Raw genomic sequence first — 8,993 nt, 5'->3', positions numbered from 1 at the left:
TTCTTATATTCACCCGAGAATAAATGGGAATAAAAGAAATAATTGATTGCGCATTTGCGTACATTATTGCCTGAAATTCTCGGAATTTTATTACCGCGGCAAGCTGCGAAGGGTGCGTATAAAACGGTCGACCTGCTGATAATCGATCTTCGATAGACCAACTTGAAGGATCGAAAAAGTCCACTGCTTATTCAACGGTTGCGTGAAGCAAAGAATTTTCACGGTACTCGTGAAAATCTTTTTACCAAGAAGTACACTTCCACGATGTGTTAAAGGCGAGACATATTTCATTATAAAATTAAATTACTTTAACGAGGAACAAGCGCAATTATTCCATACGACGCATGGAAGGTTAAGATAGTTATACAAAAATGAAAAACAAAGTGTTCCATAACGATCTGATACGTTAAGTATCATTTTATACGCGATAAAATTTTCCAAAAATTCGAAACAACAAATGGCACTCCGGTTAATTACACGGAACGTAATGAACAAGATGAATAATTAATAATTAATTTCACACTTCAAGAAACGATAAATTGGATATCACGAAAATAAACGATGTTAAAATGAAACCAGCCAGTTTTTAAAAATCGTACGATTTTGATTTACAGGGAATTGATAGCATCGTGACGTTACACATTACAAAACGATACACTGGGACGCTTATTTAAAACATTTTAATTAAAATTCGAATGTGTACATTGAAGAAAAGTGGAAAAAGGAAAACAATGGGTATAAAAATCACAGCGTCGTTTATTCCATTACCAAAAGTAATCAACGGTTCATGTACAAACGTATATATTTTGCGCGTGAAACGCGAACAATTCACGATTCGGAGTTTAGCTGGTAAAGTTTGAAAAGTTCAAAAGTTCAAGAGTGCTAAAGGGAGCCGAAAATGTCCGAGTAATTCGATCACGATCCTTCAAAAAGTTCCGACCCTCGAAGCTGATATTATGCCGAACATGAACTCCTAATTTCTCTCCTTCGAAGCCATCCTTGCGGGGATTTGAATGTAAGTGGAGTAAACCGAAGGACTCTCCAGTGATTTTCCGAATTTTGCATACTCCGCGCACGCAAACTCGCCGCATGGGGCATGCAGGTGCTCGATATCGCGAGCTTGCATAATTCGAGGCAGCGGTCCACGGACGTATACTTCTTCCTTCGAGTCTGCCACGCGAGTTCAAGACGCCATTATCATCACCGACAGTGGATGTTACTGACAAACGTAACACGCCGATTTCAACGAAATTTGCATACAAGATGCTTCTACGAAATTCAGTCTGCGTCGAACATCGTCGAGACAGCGAAGCTGCGATACCCCGGTTAATATTCTATATTTGTGACCGTGATTGGGTGTGGAACGAAGAGAAAATTACTTGGTCTCGCGTGGCTCTCGCGAAAATTACCGTTCGCCCCCGTGACAGAGGGAAAAAATTGGCGCACCGTCCACGCGATACATATTTCATTTCGCGGAAAGACCGTGGAGCTTGTTTCACATCAACGATACAATTCATCTTGAGGCGAGGGTACCATGGCTGACGGTGTGTCGCGGAAAATGCAGCGACGTGCACAGCCTCGGGATAATTTACAATTTCGAGTGGCGTGGCACAAAGGCCGAGGGCTTGTCTGATAACACCACGCGATAATATCTGCCCTTTATGTATAAAAAATCCACAAAGCACGACACGCTACGGCTTTCTGTCTGGCAGAAATCGAGCGATTAGTTTCCCTTAACACCTGCACCGGCATTCATCGACTAATTAACTGTTTCGCGTTTATGGTCAAAATACAAGCTCTCGTGGATCTACGTTTAACGAGGAATACCTCGTTCAGAGACTTTTACCGAAAATCACTTCGCGAGGCAATTTATCCACGGATATTTAGAAATTATTTGTCCAACATAGTATTCCTTATACTTTAGAAACAATTTATTTTTTCAATTTTTGCTTTTATGCAAAATGAAATTCAGTTACAAAATGTATATAAACGTAGAAATCCCGAACGAGACTCGAAATATTGTGGGAAATTAAGTGGGATCAATCTTAGGTCCCACGTTATACCTAATCTACACAGTAGATCTTCCTGTTGACGATAATATATTCGTGGCCACATTCGCGGATGACACTGCTCCCCATTGGCTTCTTGGCTTCCCATGAAAATCCTGCGGAGGCGTCACGATTCTTGCAGGGAGCATTGGATAAGACTACAGAATGGGCCAAAAAATGTAAAATTAAAATCAACGCAAACAAATCAACGCACATCGCATTTACTATCAGGCATGTTACTGCTCCTGCAGTCAAACTGAACAGCGAAAACCTTGAAACAAAGGACTGTGTCAGATACCTTGGTCTGCACATGGATGAAAGACTCACATTGAAAGACCACATAAAAAAGGAAAGAAAGCAACCGAACCACAAATTGAAAACCATGTATTGGATCCTGGGACGAAAATCGAAACTTACACTATACAATAAATTACTTTTGTATAAGGTCGCCATTATTCCAATTTGGACATATGGGATACAACTCTGGGCATGTGCCAAGAGAAGTAATATAAACATCATCCAAAGGTTCCAGAACATAATACTTAGAACTATTGCTGCTGCCCCATGGTACATCACCTCAGATTCTCTGCATAAAGACTTGGGCATACATAATATCAAAGAACAGACAGGAAAATTCGCCACAGCACACAAGAAACGAATATCAAATCATCCCAACGAACACATCAAGGATCTAAATCATATACCACGGCACAGAAGACTGAAAAGGAATAAACAAACCAATTTCTGGAATTAAATTAAAGAAGGAACATCACGTATAATGTTACCGACAACGCTACGAAGCGTTTACCGCATGCAAGCCATATCTTTAATTCATCAAACTTGCTGGTTAGCTCAATGAAGCTAGTTGTAGATGTAATTTATCAAGGTGAAAGATAGTGAGGTGAGATGTGAAAGACTAAGTCACAGCTAGTGAATCTGCGACAAGCCCTCACTAGACGACTACGACCGATAATTTACTATCTAACTAATAACAACTACTAATAGTTAATGCTGCAATTCTCAATAGCAACTAGCAATTAACTCTTGACTGACTACTCTCTTGCGAACTTCTTGCGTACTCTCATCAACAAGACTGTCCCAGGACAGCTCTTGCACCTTTATTTAAACCTTGACATTCTTTCAGGGCCGTTCTCATTCCAATCTTACATAGATATATACATATTGTAGGAATTGTTTAGGTGGCAGCAAAACGACACTGAAAATATGATATATCGTGAACTAATTCATGGCTTATTCTAGACACTATGACCTTTCACACTGACTATCTCTCAACGAACTCTTCTCAAAGAACTCCTCAAAGAACTGTTCATTTCAAGCCCATGCACCCTTATTTAAACCTTGCACTCATGCTCTCTGTCTCAATCGCGCTTTTCTCACTCATTCCTTACAGCCTTGTCCTCAGTGCAGGTACCCTAAACACTCAGACGCATTCCTAGACTTCCACTCTTCACTTGCAACCGATACTTCCATAGATAATCCCATTCATACGATCCTTGCTCATCCTTCTGCACGCACTCTAGATAATACTCTGAACGCTCGAGCCAGACCCGAGACCTCTGTTTATTATCCTCTATTTTCGAGGACAGCCTAAGCGTTCTCATGCGCTTTACAGTCGTACCTAGACAAAAGGCACTGTCACAGACGGTGGCCTCATGCCCTAATCACGCGACGCTCACCATTCGTACATAAATAAAATTAAAGCATGGGTACTTTGTATAGTATGCCAGATATTTCATTTACGGATGCAAAGAGGTAGATCATACTGGACTTTGCAGCTTGTTAAGTTATTTTATAATGAATTTAGATTAATAGAAACATTTGCACGTTTTTCCATGTGCAAAATTCGAATAACGTCGGAAATTGTTAAAAATTCGGAACATGGCACTCATCGATGAGAAAACTTGGTGAACAAGCAGTAGGAAACTGGCCATGTCAATGGAGGTTCGAACATGGCTATGGCGGCCAGAATTCGACAAGATATCGCAATATTCGATATTCGGACATCGCGCACCTTCGTTATCCATAGCTTTCTATATTACGATTATCGTTCGAAAACCACCTTCTATGTCTTTTATTATCACCTATCTTCGTCTCCCCATATACGATTAATTTTACATAACTCAACTCTCAGAGTCATCCTCGCGAGCGAAGGTAATCAGGACTTATGACAGCTAGAAATTTGAAACCATCGGGCTGTGTTGCGCGGGATGTAACGCATATGATATTCCTCGATACAGTGGTTCCAGATAATACGTAAGCACGTGTGACATAATGTAACGACTTCTTGTTACGTACGTAAGCTGTCATAATGGATACTAGAAAATATCAGACTCTGGACTTAGTGGCCAAAGTTTATTACAGGCTACGAATGTAAGGAGTCCAAAATTTACCAACGAGAAAATTACAAACGAACATACGTGTATTACATGCAAAGTATCGATTGTCCATCGTTCTCGAAGTTGCTATTCGGAAACTGATATGGAAGTCCAGTTTTTCGAACCTGGAACGTCGATATGTGAGCAACTTTCACCGCTGCCCATTGTCTTTCGGCAGGAGAAAGCTCTTCGTTGGAGCTCTAGGAAGGCCTAGATGAGGCCCAAGGACAACAGCCACAGATGGGGATGCTAGACGTCAAGCTGGGGCGTCTGGACCGGAGCTCAGCGGAAGAGGCTAGGGACACGTGGAGACAAGGCGACGGAGAGGGGACACGTCCTATAAAACAGCGAGGGATGCATTTTTGGGACACTATCCGACCAGCATACGAAGAGAATAAAAGAGTTACCCAGGTGCAGAGCGACTACTCGTTAAAATCCTTCCTATAGATAATAAGTAGGATAATTTTCAAAGTACAAGCAAGACGTAATCGGTAAAACTATGCGAAGAGGTCTGGAAACGCATGGGGACCAAGCGTAGAACGAGGTTGCCTTTGAATGCCGGGAAAACGCGTAATCCCGCAAAACCTAAAATCAATCATAAAATCCACGGGTGATACTCTGAGAGTATTTGCAGTTCAAAGTGAATCTTGGACGCACCGCGCGCATTGCGAGCGCGAACATAGCCCTGGCAGAGCTTCCATCAGCGTTGACAGCTGACCTCTAGATGGAAAAGGGGAAAGAACGAGGTAGATAGAGTGGGATGAGGCTAAAGGGAAAGGGATCAATCCGAAAATGTTTCAACGCATGGTGTCGTTCTGCAGGGTGCACGAGCAAACGCTTTAAAGCGTGGAGCCGCGTGCAGGGTGCAATACACATGCAGGGTTTGCAGTTGACAGCAGTCGAGGTCAACATCGTCCTCGATGTCCACTTACCGTGGACCCGTTCAGTCGAGGTCCTGTTGGAATCATTCCATCCTCAAAACACGAGGATGCGTAGAAGGGTGGCGGGAGAGTTAGAAAAGTGGGGAAAGAGGGAAAGCGACAGCACTTTCCCGGCAACGAACCGTGCCAGGCGTCCATCTCGCGAGAGATCGAAATAGAAACTAGCAATAAAAGCACGAGCAATCCGTTTAAAATGGAACCTGACCGACGAGGTCCTCGAACTTTTGCGAACAACACGGGAATCCATCCACTCGATCGAAAGTCGTCATTGCAGATTAGAGATGGAATCTATCCTTGGCTCTCTTGGCTATCGTTTAATCTCGAATTTTCTAAAGAAATCGATATTTATTTGTAATTAGCGGTAGTTTGCAGTTCGAGACTACTTTATGTCCGATTAACAGCTATACACGATGGATCGTGATTTTCATCTCGTACGAATTTGGAGATTACTGAATGTAAATTCGTAGTGACAAGAAAAGGGATAAGGAGTTTTTAATTATGTCGTTGGAACCCGGATTTCACAATATACAATACGGGTTCTAGCAACAAGGCTACCTTGGAAAAATACAAGAAAACTAAACTGAAACTGACCTTTCGCAAATTTTGTGGGTGCTTATATAGTTAGTTAGTTTTTGGTGGAGTGAAGATGATTATTGGCCCTTAGTGAAAGTAGGAACGAGTCGATTGTTTTTTAATTCTGAAATTCCTCTGCGTTTATTAGCCAGGCTCTTCTAAGTAGTGACTAAGGGCCTACGAATCGATAGTCATCCAACAATGTTTTATTAAATGATGGAATATATTTCGATATTATAAAGGATATTATAGATTGTCTTGAAAGAATTTTTTTAATCGATTGATCGAATTTTCAAAAATATTACAGTGATATTTGTTATTAAGGTATATCACTGTCTTCTATTTCGTCCTATTCGTTTAGTTATTAATTTGAAATGCTCTGAACTTTCAATTTCGATATTCTTGCGATAAGAAGTAATATCTCGAAATGAAATTAAAAGTGCGGCACGAGAAATCGTGTCAGCTACAAGCAAACATATATTTACATGGAAGCTCGAGGAAAAGTTGCAATGCGAAACTAATCCCAAAACTTTCTTCCGGTGGAGTTAAATGAGATACATGTGAGTTTTAATACAAGTTGCTACATGCCGAAGAAAGGCGGGGATTCCGCATTCGAGACTCCTTGATATTTCGAATTCAACTTCCCGGTATTTTTATTAAACAGCGCTTCTGTATTCGAACAGGAACTAGTGAACACATGCTGGATAAACTTGCCGTATTTCCAGAGTCGAAAGCGTATCTCTGAAACAACGATCTTTTACTGAGATTTCCATTGAAAATAATATCGAAATATTTCACGCGTTGATGGTATTGTTGAAAACTTCTAATCGGATCGAATTAAAGACAAAAATATTATTACGCGCGATTGATTGCTATTTTCCATAATTCGATCACGTTTAATCCCTCGCGCAAAAGTACGAAATGTTTTTCATACAGAAATTCATAATTCCATTTACCTAAATAGATGCAAGAAATTTGAATCCGTATAAATCGTCGTTGGAAATTTTTAATTAATACCCGAACGTTATGAGAACAATTCTCACTGCTCTCTGTTTAAGGTTCAGATTTTATTCTCTCCTGGATTTTCCTAGATCCTATATTTACGAGAATTTTATGGCCAGGCGAAATATTAGTCGCCCAATGCAACCTGAGTTCATTCGAGATATTCCATGTTAGATTAGAGATCGCGAAACTTTAGAAATTTTAATGGAATATCAGAATCACGTCATTCTTTCTTTTTCTTTCTTTGCATTTTAATTAGTCTTCTCTAACGACGTTACGATGCTACGTAATTTAATATGCATATTCGCGTGCTAATCGTCAGGTTACACGTGTTACTCTTTTGTTTCTGCATTTGTATGCCGATATTACTCGATCAATTAGACACTCGTTGCTGTCTGTCTAATTAGGTACAAATACAACTCTATCCTCTCCTCCTAATTGGATCGCGCTGCGTTTATCCACTCCTGCTAAACTCTGTCATCGTTCAACGTCTCGCACAGCCTCCTGAATTCCCAGCTATTTACGATTGCAATTTATTTGTTCGGGTAACAAGAAACTCGTATAGTGTCCACCTAAACGTACCACAGCCCAGTGATACTAGTGGTCCGATCAGTCATGATTCGATTCCACTCGTTCGACCAGGCCCACTCCCTGATTCTAATTATCCGATGAAACACGATAACGTACGAATTAGCCTCGGTTTCGTAACGAGCGGGTCTGGAATTTTCACGGAACACCGCTGCTAAATTCGCCAAGTCCGACGTAGTTCGCAACGCCCAGCCTGCTCGGTACCATAGCGCTATGATAACAACAGGGGCAAACTCTAACAATTTCACCCTTGAATAATACACCGACAAAATTGAACCGGTCTCTGGGATTCTCCCGACGATTCTGTCTGCCTGCTCGCGATTCGCAAAATTTATTCGCAAGGAACACCGTGTTCGAATCACGCGAATTGCGCCAAGCTCTTTTACCATCTCTACGCTCGGCCTGTGCTCGATGGCCTCGCGTGCATCGGGGGTCGTTAAAATTTCATCCCGTTACTTCTTCCGCGCGGACTTTTAATTCCAATTCCAGCGGGCCGTTTCGTTTGTTCCGGCCGTTGTTTCCAAGCGTATCAGATCGTTACGGCAACGACAAGTCACCGGCCCGTGAAACTAGATCCCGAAAGGGACCGGAACTGTTTCCAAACGCTCGCAGGCTGGGACGCATGCGGCACCGTTACCTACCCAGAATCCTCCGAATGACTATTGCACGGCCATAAGTGTTATCCTTGCTAACGCGGCGCCGATTTACATGGCACTCGAGATCCTCCGTAACTGCCGTGCATCGTAGGAAGTTGAGAGAGGAAGAGAGAGAGGGAGAGAGCGGAAAAGGAAGGACGTCGAAAGGGTTGGAAAGAGACAGGATGGCCGGTGACCCGAAAACGTCACGTAGCGTGCATCCTTTCGGCGTTCGGATCACGCGCGGAAAATTAAGTCTGCAATATTAATTCAGGAAGTAGCCAACGACAGCGTCGCGACGACGACGCCAGTATTTTTACCTCTTAGCCTCTCCACTCTTCCCCTCCACTTGTTCGCATTTCATTCCCTTTTCCTAGCCATTAGGTTCTTCCTGCGCGACCCTGTTTCGATAGCGTGTCATTTTCCTCTAGGAGACGAATAAATTTTCCAAATACACGCGAGAAACCCCATAGGATTTATACGGCTCTTTGTCTGTCGTCCGCATTGTCGCCGTGTATATAAATTACCGAGATCAAATCCCTTTGAGTCTCTTCTTTTCGACGTTCTATTTCATCTCGCTGCTCCCCTTTGCTCCCTTTTCCGCTTTTATACGAATATTTTTTCTTTACGAGTTCCGTATCGCGTAAATCGTTCGTTTATTTCGCCATTCGCCTACCTGTTCGGTTGTCGCCCAGGTTTCGATAATTTCACCGTACTCGAAGGTAAATGGAATGTAGCGAGATTTAATTCACCGTGCGACGCAACATTTTCTTTTGATCGCTCGAACGTTCGAATGAGTTTTTTCATTTT

Source organism: Eufriesea mexicana, unplaced genomic scaffold (genome assembly GCF_001483705.2).
Source record: "Eufriesea mexicana isolate 0111107269 unplaced genomic scaffold, ASM148370v2 scaffold4687, whole genome shotgun sequence".
Taxonomy (NCBI): Eukaryota; Metazoa; Arthropoda; class Insecta; order Hymenoptera; family Apidae; genus Eufriesea; species Eufriesea mexicana.
The sequence above is the reverse complement of the archived record's forward strand: the minus strand, read 5'-3'. Positions refer to the sequence as shown.